This window comes from Bos indicus x Bos taurus, chromosome 27 (assembly GCF_003369695.1).
Source record: "Bos indicus x Bos taurus breed Angus x Brahman F1 hybrid chromosome 27, Bos_hybrid_MaternalHap_v2.0, whole genome shotgun sequence".
Lineage (NCBI taxonomy): Eukaryota > Metazoa > Chordata > Mammalia > Artiodactyla > Bovidae > Bos > Bos indicus x Bos taurus.
In genome coordinates this window covers 34,915,119-34,931,794 of record NC_040102.1, presented here as the reverse complement: position 1 = coordinate 34,931,794, position 16,676 = coordinate 34,915,119, and positions in this window count along the sequence as shown.

The following is a 16,676-nucleotide window of genomic DNA, read 5'->3' as shown; positions in this document are numbered from 1 at the left end:
AAGTATTGCTCTTTCTAGAAAGTCTCCCCCATACACCTGAACCAACTGAATGAGTTTGGAAATTCTACAAAAGGAGGGGTGCTTCTTGCATTTATACGGTGACAAGGGGCTTACAATTCAAGCAAGAGGAATCTTTCTCTTCTTTTCCTCCTTAAAAATTCTACAAGTGTAAAAAGGAATGCATTTGAGTCAGTTCTAATGAGGTGGATGAACCTAGGACCTATTATACAGAGTGGAGTAAGTCAGAAAGAGAAAGATAAATACCATATTCTAACGCATATATAAGGAATCTAGAAAAATGGTACTGATGAATTTATTTACAGGGCAGCAATGGAGAAAGAGACATAGAAAATAGACTTACGGACATGGGGAGAGGGGAGGAGAGGCTGAGATGTATGGAAAGAGTAACATGGAAACTTACATTACCATATGTAAAATAGATAGTCAATGGGGGAATTTGCTGTATGGCTCAGGACACTCAAACAGGGGCTCTGCATCAACTTAGAGGGGTGGGGTGGGGAGGGGGATGGGAGGGAGGTTCAAAAGGGAGGGGAGATATGTATACCTATGGCTGATTCATGTTGAGGTTTGACAGAAAACAGCAAAATTCTGCAAAGCAATTATCCTTCAATAAAAAATTAAAAAATTAAAAGAACAAACAAATATACATACACACAGAATCCTACAAGTGTCCTGTACAGAAAAAGAATGGATATGTATATATATGTATATCTGAATCACTTTGCTTCACACCTGAGACTAACTCAGCATTCTAAATCAACTGCACTCCAATATAAAATAAAAACAATTAAATGAAAAGAAATGCTACCAGTGTAGAGCATCTGATTCAGTGATGGTGTGACATGAATTTCTCCAGGCCTTGGACTTCATGGAGTTTGGGCAGGGAGCATCCCTCATCCCACCTCTGCACTCCTGAGAGTGTCTCAACTATGGACAATGGACACTTCTCACAGTGTAGTGGTAGGAAGTCCAAGGAGCAGAAAAGACTACAGAGTAGAGACAGACGATATAAACCAACAATCCCTAGTGAGCTTTGGACGGGAAACCCACTTACCTCACCCTCTCTCCACGGATAAGGTGCTTCTTTCCAGATGGACAGCTGAAGCCCAGAGATGCACTTGTTCTGGTGTGTAGCTTTCCAGCCACGAGGATGATCCCCTTGGAATTTGTGCTGTCCCGCCTCCCCCTGCCTCTGGGATGACAGCCCCCTCCCTCCAGGCTGGCGGGGCACCCAGCGTGCCCTAACTGTTATCGCTGGGCAGGAAGCCCTCTCAGCCAGGCTGCGGAGAGATCCCACCTTGGCCACCCTCCAGAATCCATGGGGCACAGGGTGATGGCCCATGCTTAGCCGACACCGTCCCAAGACCCAGAACCCTTCTCCTACCCCCAGGAGATGAGACTGGTCACGTCTTACTGCCCTGCCCTCTTCTCGTCTTCCTCTGATTTTAATGTATCCCTGCCTTTTGGCCTTTGCTTACCAGAGAGATGCTCTTAACCTCTGAAAGCCTCCCTGTCACACTTTCCTGGGCTATCACCTCGTCTCCGCTCCTCTGGTTTAGGTATAATTTAGTTCCGCTGCTCTCCTTGTCAGTCTCTGCAGTCTGGGGAGGCCTGATGACAGTATATCGAGTCTCCTTTATTGTGAACCCTCCGGTTTGAGGAAGTCAGTAGGTTTGGGCCAAGTACCTTGACTTTGCAAGGTCAGAATTGTTCACACCACCCCAGTTAGTAGAATATAGGGGGATGAGAAAGAGGGGGGAAGTGGGGAAAGGAGGCAGAGGATGGAGAAGGAGGAAGGAGAGGAGGAGATGAAGGGGGAGGGGAGGAAGGAGGAATAAGCAGAAAAGGGAGAGGAGGAAGGGAAGACTTTTTGAGTTTGTTCTTTTGTGTTTATGTTTAAGTATTAACTTCTAAATCTGAAGAGGAAAACATATAAGGAGGATCATAATCAGCAACCAAATCCATTTGGAACTAGTCCTTAGATTTGGACTAGTTCAAATCCATCCACAGGCTGATTAAGAGCAAGCAATGCTATGCCAGGAATCTGTTTCCCCACAAGACTGGGCTTCTGCCTTGTGGATGATCAGCTCCAAGGAACTCACCGGTCCCCTAGCCCCTGGCCATGACCTCTGGCATTAAGGGGGAACCCCGCCCAGGTGCCAGGGGCGCAGTGCCATCTTCAGGGACCCTCACCAGGCCATTGACGCAGGTGCTCCGTTCTCCCTAAACAGAGCTCATCACGAGCCCTGTGTCTTTCACTCTGACACCATCTCCATTTGCGCCCTTCCTCTTGTTCTAATTGGAGCCTCGGGCTGTGGAAAATCCCAAATATCATAATCACACAGGCCTCCCGAGTCTGCGGGGAACTGATGGGTAAATGAACCACTGCAAGAAAAGCCGTAGAAAACAGGCATTGATCCGAACTTGGAGGTGAAGTGTGTGAAATTGTTTATAAATTGTCTGGATAATTGTAGGCACTGGAGTGGGACATGAGGGCTTCCATCCTCTCTGGTTTTTGAGCAACTTTAATTAACTTCCAGACAGAAGATGGCATACTCTTCAGAGCCAAGCAGGGCTGGATTCAAATTCTCACTGGTCTGATCTGAGGGCTTCCCTTGTGGCTCAGCTGGTAAAGAATCCGCCTGCAATGCGGGAGACCTGGGTTTTGTCCCTGGGTTGGTAAGATCCCCTGGAGAAGGGAAAAGCTACCCACTCCAGTATTCTGGCCTGGAGAATTCCATGGACTGTGTAGTCCACGCAGTCACAAAAAGGAGGACACTACTGAGTGACTTTCACTTTCAGTCTGATTTGAGAGTGCTCTCATTTTCATCAAGTCACAATTTCCTTATCTGTTACATAGAGATAAAGTTTCTTTGACTGTTGCAGGAAGACCTAAAATGAGGAAGGAAATCAACCCTGCATGTTCACTGGAAGGACTGACACTGAAGCTGAAGCTCCAATCCTTTGGCCCCCTGATGCGCAGAGCTGATTCACCGGGAAAGACCCTGATGCTGGGAAAGACGGAGAGCAAGGGGAGAAGGGGTGACAGAAGATGAGATGGTTGAATGGCATCACTGGCTTGAGTTTGAGCAAATTCTGGGAGATAGTGAAGAACAGGAAGGCCTGGCATGCTGCAGCCCATGGGGTCACAAAGAGTCGGACATGACTGAGCCACTGAACAACGACGACACAGCAAACAGAACACAGTCTGGTGTACGCTAGGTGCTCATTCAATGGTGACTCCCTGGTATTCCTGGATCCTCTTAGACTAGGAACCAGATCTCTGAATTCTCATCCTGTTTGAACTCAGGGTGTCATTTTTCTCCCCCAAGCCAGCTCTTCCCCACTAATTCCTTGCCCATCTGAAGGCTGAAGACCTTTTTTTTTAAATAAATAAATGAATGAGTTTTTGACTGCACTGGGTCCTTGCTGCAGTGCAGGCTTTCCCTGTTTGTGGCTTTGTTCCCTGTGGGTTACACTTTGCTGTGGTGGGCAGGTTTCTCACTGTGGTGGCTTCTCTTGTTGCAGTGCGTGGGCTCTACAGCGTGCGGGCTTCAGTAGATGTGGTGCAAGGGCTTAGTTGCCCAGTGGCATGTGGGATCTTCCCAGACCAGGGATTGAACCCACGATCCCTGCATTGGCAGGTGGATTCTTAACCACTGGAGCACCAGGGAAGTCCTGGCTGGCGATCTTTAGTTCCCACTTTCCCTGGCATGAGGTCCTCTCCCCACCCTTTTCCACTCTGCTCTCTGTCCCTGGAGATCCGCTCACAGTAAGGATGACAACAAGGACTTTGTTTCCGGTTGAGGGTGTTGATAGGGAACCAGAATAGGAGATCAGATTGGGGTGGGAGGGTGAGGTCAGGGCATTTATTCCCTGGTTCCTTCCCTTGGGGGTCGACCTGGACTGGCACCATCCCTTCTCAGAAGATCAACACTCCTCTCTAGAGCTCTCTCTGCTGAACTTTCCTGTTTGATTCTGACAATAGATTCCTCCCCTGTCATTTAGAACCTAGCCTCAGGGTCCTGGACAGTCCCTCGTGGTCTTCTGCACCTTTGTAATTAGGCCCTTTGTAAAACAAAGCAAAGCCTACTCAAATTATCTTAATTGGATAGGTCATCTGTGTCCTATAGTAATTCTAACAGCTTTGGGGGCTATGTCCCTCCTGATGCTCAAATCAAGAATCTAGTAGTCATTTTCACCCACCTTTTCCTGTACCTCTAGTTCCCACTGGCCATTCAGCCCTGTCCGACGTGCCATCCAAATATTTCTGTACCTGGACCTTTCCTTTCTAACCCCAGTAATGGTCTCATCAGCTGAGATACTGATCATTGAGTGTTTGGGTTCCCCCAGCTGCCGGCCAGATAATTACCCTGACTCCACTGGTACCCCCTCCTTGATCTGCTCCCAACAGGATGGTTTGCAGATTCTTTCCCAGGTCACCAGTCCTTAAGAGACAAGAACTCAGCATGGTGCACAAGACACATCCTAACATGAGCTTGACCTACTCCCTCTTCAGAGCCTCCTCCCCTCCTTGTCTCAGATCCAGCCATGCAGGCCACCTATGGACTCTGCAGCCCAATCACGTGTGGCCACATCTGGGGCAGATTCAGTGGCACCACCTTGGCACAAGAGAAACGGGGCAGGAGAGGAAGCGATGCTTCGGATGGATGGTGTTTCTGGCTCCCATCATCCTAGAACATTTGTCCCAAGAAGCAGAGAGAAGGCAGGCAGCTGTAAACTTGCACACCACCCCCTTCCCCGCCCCCGCACCCACATACTCCCCTACCCATCCCCCCAGTGTGAGCTCCGCCATCCAGCCTGGGGCTTGGGGAGAAACACGTTTTGTTGAACATGACTTTGAAACTCAAGCCAACTCCTTCATCTGCTGCTTAGACGGAGAAACACAATCTCGTTTCAATATTGGGAAACAATCTCTCTTGGATGGAGTGAGAAGCGATACATCAGTTTCCTAATGAGTTTCCAAGATTATCTTGAGTGTTGCAATCTTCCCTTCAAGACAGACAAGTGACTTGCCTACCGTCCTTCACACCAAGGCTCTGTGTCCAAGCAGCGCCTCTGCTGGGAGCATCCTGCCCATCCTTTTCCTACAAGGAAAACCTACGCATCCTCCAAGCCTCAGCAGAAAGCAGGCAGGCACTCCGAACGCCCATCCCTGGAAGCGCTTAGCCATTGCGTCTGTTTCAGGACTCGTCTCACTGTGTCCTAACTGGGTGTGGATCATGGGCCCCTTGAGGGCAAAGGTGGACCCGACTCTGTCCCCGCGTGTGCTGCGCCTTTCCTTTGTCACCGCCCTCTGGTCTGCAGGCGGTTCCACCTCCGGTTCGCATCACCTCTCTAGAGTAATGCCCGCAGTGAGGCTGCGGTTGTTTATCAAACTGGTCTGCTACCTCTGCTCCGTGTCCTGGGAGACGCAGATGCATCAGGAAGAGACCAGGCACTTGGCTCCATCCTGTCCCAGGAGAAGACAGCTCTGTCATGATGTCAAACCCCAATCCTTCAGAGTTGGGAGACAGGCTGGGCCCCCTAGCATCTGGGAAACTGAGGTTGAAGCCTTGGAAGGAGAACACAGGGTACACTGAATCTGGGCAGGCCCAATTTACAAGGAAGAATTTGGACGAGAAGCCCAGAGTTCAAGGCGGGGACCCAGAAGACTCCACAGGCAGAGGAAGGTGAGCCTAGAAGAGGGAAGCACTGTGCTAGAAGCAACCTGTTTGGGGAGTCTGGGGGACAGTAGTTGTCCAAAGAGCCAGCTTAGGAATTCAGACCAGACCAAGCTCCAGCACTGTGTGTGATTGATGCAAACTTTCCTGAAGCTCTTGGGAGTTGCAGCATGTTCCAGCCAAGCATCAGTGGATGGAAGAAAATATTTTGTCAAAGACAGAGTAATATTTTTGGTGTATTTATGATATCAAGCATGGACATAAACAGGCATCGCTCTTATGAGGATGTATGTTTAACAGGTCTCTCAGGTCCCAGAGGCATTTTATCTCTGGTTTTTATGAGCCATCTTGAAGGGCAAGTTTACAGAGAAATCCCCAAAGTTGTCAGTGACATTCAGCATTTTCTGAATGTAAAATGTTAAGCAGACAGACTCAGGTAAGCTTTGCAAAGGATGTCTGCCCACTCTGAGAGATGAGGGGTCTTGAGATGAAGGCCAGATGGCTCTTTACCAAGCTGTCTCACAGGGAGGTGTCACCTTGGTGAATTCACTGTGCCCTTGAGATGCAAACTTTGTCCTCGTCCTAGAATCAGGTGGAAGCCTGGACGCTGACTTGCACTAATCGAATTAAAATTAAAGTCCATCAAGAGATGGAAAGCTTCTTTGGATTGAATGGAAGTTATTTTGATACGATTAAAGGAATTCTCATTTTTCCTGCTGGGGTACAGCCCCTTTCTGGAGGGGTAAAAATAATAACTCCAGTTGTGTAGTAAGCACAGAGTCAGAACAAAGGGAGGTGGAGTGTCTGGGAGATTTTTATCCAGGCCATGGTGTTGTGTGATGAATCATTCCTACCCTTTGCTACAGAACACCTCTCTAGTAATTTAATTAAGGTTGTCTTGCAGATTCAGTGTCTTCTTAGCTTGGCCGTTGCTGGAAATACACTGCCAAGCTGTGTCCTGTTGAGTTTTTTTGTGATCCAGACTGATCCTTTATGTTCATGCATTAGAAGACCATTGATTGGGCTTTTGCTTCCTAAATATTAGCCACATTCTTGTCCTGCCTCTCTGAGACCCAGCTCACCTTGTATGGGATCGGAGGACATTGCAAATCCTTTGGTCACATATTTACAGACCGTCTCTTATTTATGTATCCAGATTGCTAAACATTTTGTGTGGATTTAATAATACAACCCTTGGAAGCTAATCTTATTTTTCTTGTCTCCAAGTTCTTAGGGCACAACTCTGACATCCTCCCCACTGCAGACCCACGGTCAAAACATAATGTTCTGGTAGAAGGATGACAGAGAATATGCACGTGTTACCCAAAATATGGTTAGCGTACAGAGCATCATTTGTAATCCACTCTAAACAGAGGGTACCACTTAAAGTCTGAAAGAGATTTCATTTAAGGACAATTCTCTTTTTTAAATTGAGGTGTGGTTGGTTTACAATATTGTGTTAGTTTCTGGTGTACAGCAAAGTGATTCAACGAAGTGATTCAGTTATACTATATATATATATATATATATAGTCCTTCTCATACTCTTTCCATTATGGTTTTATTACAGGATATTGAATATAATTCCCTGTCCTATACAGTAGGGCCTTGTTGTTTATCCCTTCTATATATAATCGTTTGCATCTGCTAATTCCCAACTCCCAATCCATCCCTGCCCTACCTCCCCTCCTCTGTGGCAACCATAAATCTGTTCTCTATGTCTGTGAGTCTGTTTGTCTCATAGATAAGTTCATTTTGTGTTTTAGATTCCACATGTAAGTGATATCATATGGCATCTGTCTTTCTCTGTCTGACTTCACTTAGTATGATAAGTCCATCCATGTAGCTGCAGATGGCATCATTTCACCCTTTTTATGGCTGAGTAGTATTCCACTGTACTCTTGCCTGGAAAACCCCACGGACGGAGGAGCCTGGTAGGCTACAGTCTATGGGGTCGCTAAGAGTCGGACATGACTGAGCGAATTCACTTTCCCTTTTCACTTTCATGCATTGGTGAAGGAAACGGCAACCCACTCCAGTGTTCTTGCCTGGAGAATCCCAGGGATGGCGGAGCCTGGTGGGCTGCCGTCTGTGGGGTCACACGGAGTCGGACACGACTGAAGTGACTCAGCAGCAGCCGCTGTATTCCACTGTATGTATGTACCACATCTTCTTTATCCATTCATCCTTTGATGGACACTCAGGTTGCTCCCGTGTCTTGGCTGCTGTAAATAGTGGTGCTTTGTACATTTGGGTGCACATATTTTATCAGATTATAATTTTTCTGGCTATATGCTCAGGAGTAGGATTGCAGGATCATACGACAACTCTATTTTCAGTTTTTTTGAGGAACAGCCATATTGTTCCTAAAGATAATTCTTTCATAAACTTTCTAATTAAAATCATGAAATCAATTTTGAGTGATACAGGTTAAATATATAATAAACACCCAAAGGTCTTATTAACTTCTTGGTAGACCTTATAGATTATTCAAAGGAGTCATGAGGTTCAGACGTCAGCCGGAGCCTCTGAAGCAGGTACCAGTGAAGGGAAACAGGGACCCCCACATGGTAAGCCCCTGGTCCTGCCATTAAAAAGACAACACTGGATCACGTGGATTATGAACCACAGAGGCGATTTCTGCTTTGCCTTCTCACCCCCCAGGCAGGTGCAGATCACATCTCCTAAAAAACAGACTGAGACTTAGATCTGTGTGCAGATGTTTTACTGGGGATTCACTTTAAAAAACAAGACCTAAAAGAAATGGGGGAAGTGGGACAGAGTGGAGGGAAATGCTGGGCTGTGATAAACACATCTGAGTCCTGTCAGAGACTCCGGGCCTGTAATGACCCTTGCAGGGTCTGGCTTTGAGGCGATGGAGCCAGGCCTCCATCAACCCTCCCAACCCTGGAGAGAGGGTGTCACTGTATGAAGTGGCTTCTCTGACTGAGGACAAATCCTAGAGGGGTCCTCAAGGAAGAGCCTTTGGCCACCGAGGCTCCCAGTGGCTGCAGATACGAGTGTCCCATCCTGGACGGGGCATGGGAGTGGCCAGCAAAGGTGGGGCTCACAGATGCTGAGCAGATGACAGCCTCAGGTCCCAAAAGGCAAGGACAACTCACCTTTAGAACTTAGATATCAATGGTCTGAGTATGTGTATTTTGTGCTAAGATAAGAAATCCCTGGGGGAAAGCTATAATTTTAGAGGCAGTGTGAGCTTTTCACCATAAAAGGGATACATCTTCCATGTCACCTCCATTCAACATCCCAAAAAGGAGCCAACGCACAGTACCTCCCAGCACAGCCTCTTGCCTTCCCCAAATTCACAGAATCAAGATGGTGCAGCAACAGTGATCCGGAGGGCTGCTTGGGGAGTGACAGGGCAGAAAAGGTGCTTGTCAACTGTGACTGTGATACTGGCGAGACTGTGTGGAAGGGAAGTTGGTTGCCTGCCCATGACCCTGGCCAAAGACAGAAAAACAAATGGAATCATCTCTGGTATTTGATCCCCTTCTCTGCTCCGAAGCCCAGTACCTCTCCTTTATCCGCTTCTCTCTCTTATATCCAACCACTGTTGGGAAAGAACGTGAAATTTACTAGCATTAGATGTAGGTGACTCATAATCATTGTCTCCCTTCCTCTCCCCCTACCCCATGAAATACTAGCTTCAGCTTGTTGCCAATCAGTTCTAATGCAGATGGGGCATTGTTCACAGCCCTGGTAGTGCCAGTGAAAGTGTGAAAGTGAAAGTCACTCAGTCGTGTCAGACTCTTTGCAACCCCATGTCTATGGAATTCTCCAGGCCAGAATACTGGAGTGGGTAGCCTTTGCCTTCTCCAGGGGATCTTCCCAACCTGGGGATCGAACCCAGATCTCCCTCATTGCAGGCGGATTCTTTACCAGCGGAGCCACCAGAGAAGCTCTGACAGTACAAGGCAGAGAGAAAAGAACATCTGGAGAACGTGGAAGAATCTGGTCGTAGCTTGTCCCATCTTCCTTCTCTTCTGTTCTGCTGACAGAGATCCAATTTTACCTTGCATGGCCGAGTGCTAAGCTGAAAGACTACATTTCCCAGGCTCCCAAGCAGTTGGGTGTGTCCGAATTGACCTGAGTGAGGGTACCTGGGAGACAGGCAGAGGAAGAATTTCAAATCAAGCTAACTCCACTCCTTGGCTTTACTTTTCATTCAGCACCCTGCTGCCCTTCTTCCTCTTGCTTGGAACATGCACGTGGTGGCTGGATAGTCAGCAAACATTTTGAGCAATAAGGTCACCTTGAGGATGATGGAGCAGAAAAGAAGTCCCTTGAAAATCCTGACACTGATATATCTATCATGGACCCCCTGCTTCCTTCACGTGAGAGCGCAGTGAATCTCTACCTTGTTTAGATCATGTATTTAGGCTTTATGTTACATGAGGCTGAAACCAACCATGATTGTTACGGAATTCTAGAAGTAGGACGCTACAGACAACAGAACCCAAAATATCAAATGGAGGAGGTGGGGAGCCTGACGCTTAAGATTCAGGTCTTGTCGTCTAAAATCCCTCCTATCCTTGTTACTGCAGTGGTGAAATATTTTGTCAATCTGTTACCTACTGTACCTTGAAAATCAGACCTCATGCTGACCACAGTCGAAGTGTTGGGAAAAGTGGTAAGAAAATTAAACATTGTGGTATGTGCTAGCGTCCACCTGCTGCTCTCAGCAAGAGTCCTACAATAGAATAAGACACTCGTCGGAGAGCTAGCCACACTACAGGCACAGATGGAGAGAAAGGCCAATTTACTAAGAGAGACGTTCCTGCCTACAGCCTGCAATCTGGGTTGAATAGGAGCCTCATAATTTAGATCTTGCAGGGTTGAAAAAGCCAAATGCATTTGCACCCCGAAAGGAAGCAGTTATGAGAAGAGGCTGCACAAATGCTGAGAGAGAAGATTGAGATTGTCTCACAGGAAGCTAGGAACCTGCTGACAAGTTAAAGGTAACACAGTCCCATCCAAGTTCAGTGTATCAGATGAGTCCAGGCAGTGACCGTTAATTTGAGAAAGCACGACTTCGCAGAGCACAGAGGCTAGTAAATAAAAGATGAGACCCTTCCTGATAAAAATCTCTTTTTAGCCTGCAATTACTTTGCATATGACTGAATAGATGCAGGAAGGCTGGATACTTGGTCAACTTCAAAGAAAATAGGAAAGGGGGAGTTAGGAGTTTGAAATTAACAGATACACACTACTATATATAAAATAGATAACCAAGAAGGACCTACTGTATAGCACAGGCAACAATGCTCAATATTTTGTAATAATCCATAAGGGAAAAGAATCTATAAATATATACATGTATGTATATATTTATATATATATAAATATATATATATAACTAAATATATATATAACTAATATAAACTATTATATATATATAAATATATAAAACTATATATTTATATATATATAAGAGTTTATTATATATATAAATATATAAAACTAATATATTATTATAATATATATATAAATATATATATAACTAAATATATATATATAACTAATATAAACTATTATATATATTATATATATATAAATATATAAAACTAAATATATATATATATAAAACTAAATCACTTTGCTGTATGCCTGAAACTAACATAAAATTGTAAATCAACTATACCTCGAAAAAAATTTTTCAAAAACAAGGGGTAATGATTATAATAAACAAACATGGCAATCAGCAGGCTGAGACTTTTCTACTTTCAAAGGGATCCCTGGGCCCCCAAACTACACATGCAGGCTTAGATATGGAGCCCCCACCGCCAGGAGTACTCTCCAGTACCTGATTCAGATGTGGTCATAGGTGGTGTTGAACAATGACAAGAGCTGTAGCACCCAGGGGCAAAGGCAACTGAATTAAAAGGACAAAGAAGGGAGTTCTTTCCAGAAACCAGAACCAAGGCTACCTTTTGAGCTAGCCCCTCACACACTCCACTGACAGGGCTGAGGATCCTTGCTATTCTTACCCAAAAGGATTTGATAGTGGCTCTGGATCAGCATTTCTTTTTCTCCACTCTTCCAAATGGATGGTTCTGTTTATTGGTTTGTTTTATGGCTGCTATCCCAATTTTGTCTCCATCTTGGTGCATTAGCTGTTTAGGAGAAGATCACTTGCTTGTGAGTTTACATGCCGCTGGACCGTAAGAAGAGACACTGAGATACGATGGAGCAGAGTGCACATCACCCAGATACCCTGGACGTTGGACTGGATACAGCGATTGGATAATAATTTGGACCTGACTCTTTGAGGCAGCTGGTGATTGCATTCTCTATGTCTCTCCTGGATATTGGGGAGCAAAGGCGAAGACTGTGCCAGAAATAGTTGCCTACCCATATCCATTCTCTCTTTTGTTCCTAACAGAAATTGATTGTTCTTCTTTGAGACAGTGTCTCTGTTTAAAGGGCTTCCCTGGTGGCTCAGATGGTAAAGAATCCACCAGCAATGCAGAAGGCTGGGGTTCATTCTCTGAGTCGGGAAGATCCCCTGGTGGAGGGCATGGCAACCCACTCCAGTATTCTTGCCTGGAGAATCCCATGGACAGGGAAGCCTGGCTGCTATAGTCCATGGGATGGCAAAGAGTCAGACATGACTCAGTGACTAAGTACACACACACACACACACTGTTTAAAAACAACAAAGAAAAAAATATAAGTCACAGTCATGGGGGTCTTCCAGGAAAGCTAACTACAGGGGGATAATGCTTCTGGGATAATGTTCTTTTACATTCTCTCTTTTTCTTTTCCCTGACAAAACCATGTAGATGATGACTGGCGCTCTGCCAGGCAGCTTGAACAGCAAACCAACCTAAAGTGTGAAGCCATGCTTCAATATGGTGGAGCAGAAAGGTGGAAGGAGACTGGTGCCCTCCTACTTCTAACTACATATCAGTCTTTCTTCTCTGGTGTCAGTTCTTTTTTGCCTTTAAGAGAGCGAGAAATAAAACCCACTTTATTTAAGCCACTTGTGTTTTCTATTATCTTCAGATAAGTGGAATCCTATTTGGTACCAAGGATGAACACAGCCTTCACACTTCAGAAGTCTTGGCTTGCTTACATGGCCCATCCATAAGGCAGACCGTCCAGCCTTGGCCAACCTTTACACTCTGACAGCAGAGATTCTAAAAGCCTATGTTTAGAATAAACCAAGAAACAAAGCCCATGGGGCACGGTCTCTGAAGCAAAGCAGGCTGAGTCTGGGCCCTCAAGGACTGCTGGACAATGTCACTATGGATAGATCAAGTCCAACTACACACAAGACAGACAGACATGAGGACAATTTGCATTTGAACCAGTTTGCTACAAGTCTATGAAAGTCTAGATGCTCAATCCCCTGGCTTATCAAAAGCACAATATTGGTTTTTTGACTAAGAGTTAGAAAACCCATGGCCCAGCAGATAGAAAAATCCCTGGGCTTTTCCACTTTAGTTAAGACCACATGTGATGGGAAAGGATAGCCTGCTCCCTAATTTCATTTTTCCAATGGTGCTAGGAATCCTATTGCTGCTGTAACAAATTGCAGTGAACAGTGATTATAAGTAAAATCTATCCTCTTATAGTTGTGGAGATCAAAACTCCTAAAATGGGTCATCAGGGCTGTGTTCCTCCTGACCCTAAGGAGTGATCTTTTCCTTTGTCTTTTGCAGCTCTTATAGGCTTTCTGCATTCTAGGCTTTTGCCCTGTTCTCCATCTTCAAAGCCAATAGCTTGGCATCTTTCAATATGCCTCTCTGAACCTCTGCTTCCATCTTCACATGGCCGCTAAGTGATTCTAACTTCACAAGCTGTCTCTTAAAAAGATCCTTGTGAAGACATTCAGATCAGATCAGTTGCTCAGTCATGTCCAACTCTTTGCGACCCCATGAATTGCAGCACGCCAGGCCTCCCTGTCCATCACCAACTCCCGGAGTTCACCGAGACTCATGTCCATCAAGTCAGTGATGCCATCCAGCCATCTCATCCTCTGTCAGCCCTTCCCCTCCTGCTCCCAATCCCTCCCAGCATCAGAGTCTTTTCCAATAAGTCAACTCTTCACATGAGCTGGCCAAAGTACTGGAGTTTCAGCTTCAGCATCATTCCTTCCAAAGAAATCCCAGGGCTGATCTCCTTCAGAATGGACTGGTTGGATCTCCTTGCAGTCCAAGGGACTCTCAAGAGTCTTCTCCAACACCACAGTTCAAAAGCATCAATTCTTCAGCGCTCAGCCTTCTTCACAGTCCAACTCTCACATCCATACATGACCACAGGAAAAACCATAGCCTTGACTAGCCTTGACTAGTAGCCTTGACTACTTTGTTGACAAAGTAATGTCTCTGCTTTTGAATATGTTATCTAGGTTGGTCATAACTTTCCTTCCAAGGAGTAAGCGTCTTTTAATTTCATGGCTGCAATCACCATCTGCAGTGATTTTGGAACCCAGAAAAATAAAGTCTGACACTGTTTCCACTGTTTCCCCATCTATTTCCCATGAAGTGATGGGACCGGATGCCATGATCTTCATTTTCTGAATGTTGAACTTTAAGCCAACTTTTTCACTCTCCACTTTCACTTTCATCAAGAGGCTTTTTAGTTCCTTTATACTTTCTGCCACAAGGGTGGTGTCATCTGTATATCTGAGGTTATTGATATTTCTCCCGGCAATCTTGATTCCAGCTTGTGTTTCTTCCAGTCCAGTGTTTCTCATGATGTACTCTGCACATAAGTTAAATAAACAGGGTGACAATATACAGCCTTGATGTCCTCCTTTTCCTATTTGGAACCAGTCTGTTGTTCCATGTCCAGTTTTAACTGTTGCTTCCTGACCTGCATACAGATTTCTCAAGAGGCAGGTCAGGTGGTCTGGTATTCCCATCTGTTTCAGAATTTTACACAGTTTATTGTGATCCACACAGTCAAAGGCTTTGGCATAGTCAATACAGCAGAAATAGATGTTTTTCTGGAACTCTCATGCTTTTTCCATGATCCAGTGGATGTTGGCAGTTTGATCTCTGGTTCCTCTGCCTTTTCTAAAACCAGCTTGAACATCAGGAAGTTCACGGTTCACATAGTGCTAAAGCCTGGCTTGGAGAATTTTGAGCATTACTTTACTAGCGTGTGAGATGAGTACAATTGTGCGGTAGTTTGAACATTCTTTGGCATTGCCTTTCTTTGGGATTGGAATGAAAACTGACCTTTTCCAGTTCTGTGGCCACTGCTGAGTTTTCCAAATTTGCTGGCATATTGAGTGCAGCACTTTCACAGCATCATCTTTCAGGATTTGGAATAGCTCAACTGGAATTCCATCACCTCCACTAGCTTTGTTCGTAGTGATGCTTTCTAAGGCCCACTTGATTTCACATTCCAGGATGTCTGGCTCTAGGTCAGTGATCACACCTTTGTGATTATCTGGGTCATGAAGATCTTTTTTGTACAGTTCTTCTGTGTATTCTTGCCATCTCTTCTTAATATCTTCTGCTTCTGTTAGGTCCATATCATTTCTGTCCTTTATCGAGCCCATCTTTGCATGAAATGTTCCTTTGGTATCTCTGATTTTCTTGAAGAGATCTCTAGTCTTTCCCATTCTGTTGTTTTCCTCTATTTCTTTGCATTGATCACTGAAGAAGGCTTTCTTATCTCTTCTTGCTGTTCTTTGGAACTCTGCATTCAGATGTTTATATCTTTCCTTTTCTCCTTTGCTTTTCGCTTCTCTTCTTTTCACAGCTATTTGTAAGGCCTCCCCAGACAGTCATTTTGCTTTTTTGCATTTCTTTTCCATGGGGATGGTCTTGATCCCTGTCTCCTGTACAATGTCACGAACTTCAGTCCATAGTTCATCAGGCAGTCTATCTATCAGATCTAGGCCCTTAAATCTATTTCTCACTTCCACTGTGTAATCATAAGGGATTTGATTTAGGTCATACCTGGATGGTCTAGTGGTTTTCCCTACTTTCTTCAATTTCAGTCTGAATTTGGCGATAAGGAGTTCATGGTCTGAGCCACAGCCAGTTCCTGGTCTTGTTTTTGCTGACTGTTTGGCTGCAAATAATATAATCAATTGGACCCACCCAAAACATCAAATCCCCCACCTCAAGATGATTATCTCAGTCACAGCCACGACGTCCCTTTTGCCACGTAAGGTGACGTATTCACAGTTTCCAAAGATTAGGACATGGACATCTCTGGGTGGTCACCGTTCAACCTACAAGCACCAAGGTCAACGTAATATTCTCGCGAGTGTACTTAGTGGCCTGTATTTCCCACATCCCAGAGTAGTAGGCTCTCCAAGCTTACTATATTGTCTTTTTTGTCTTTATTTATATTTTTGCAATTAAAATTTCTATCAAGAGACCTCTAGAGGTGTAGATGGACCTAGAGTTTGTCCTACAGGGTGAAGTAAGTCAGTTAATATCATATATTAACATATATATGTGGAATCTAGGAAAGTGGTAAGTAATCTAGGTAAATAGATGAACCTATTTCCATGGAAGGGATAGAGACAAAAGTGTAGAGAATTTCTATATGGACGTAGGGTGAAGAGGAGGGTGGGATGAATTGGGGCATTGAGCTTGACATAAACACACTACCACGTGTAAAATAGCTAGCTAGCAGGAAGCTGTTGCATCACACAGACAGCTCAGCTCAGTGTTCTGTGTTGGCCTGGATGGGCGGGATGAGAGGGGCTGGATGGGAGTTTCAAGAGGGAAAATATATAGCCAATTCACTTGTATAGCGGAAACTAATAATTTTAAAGCAATTACACTCCAATAAAAATAAGTAAATAAAAACCCCTAATGTTAATGTACAAAGTTGACAACTTTTCTTTTGATTCCTTGTCAACCTGCACTTATTTTGGAGATAAGGAGAAATTATCTTTGGGCTAATTCAACATTATTAGGGGAGAAGATGACTTGAGAAGCTTCATTGCCAGTGTGAGCTTTCATGCGACACTGCTGTA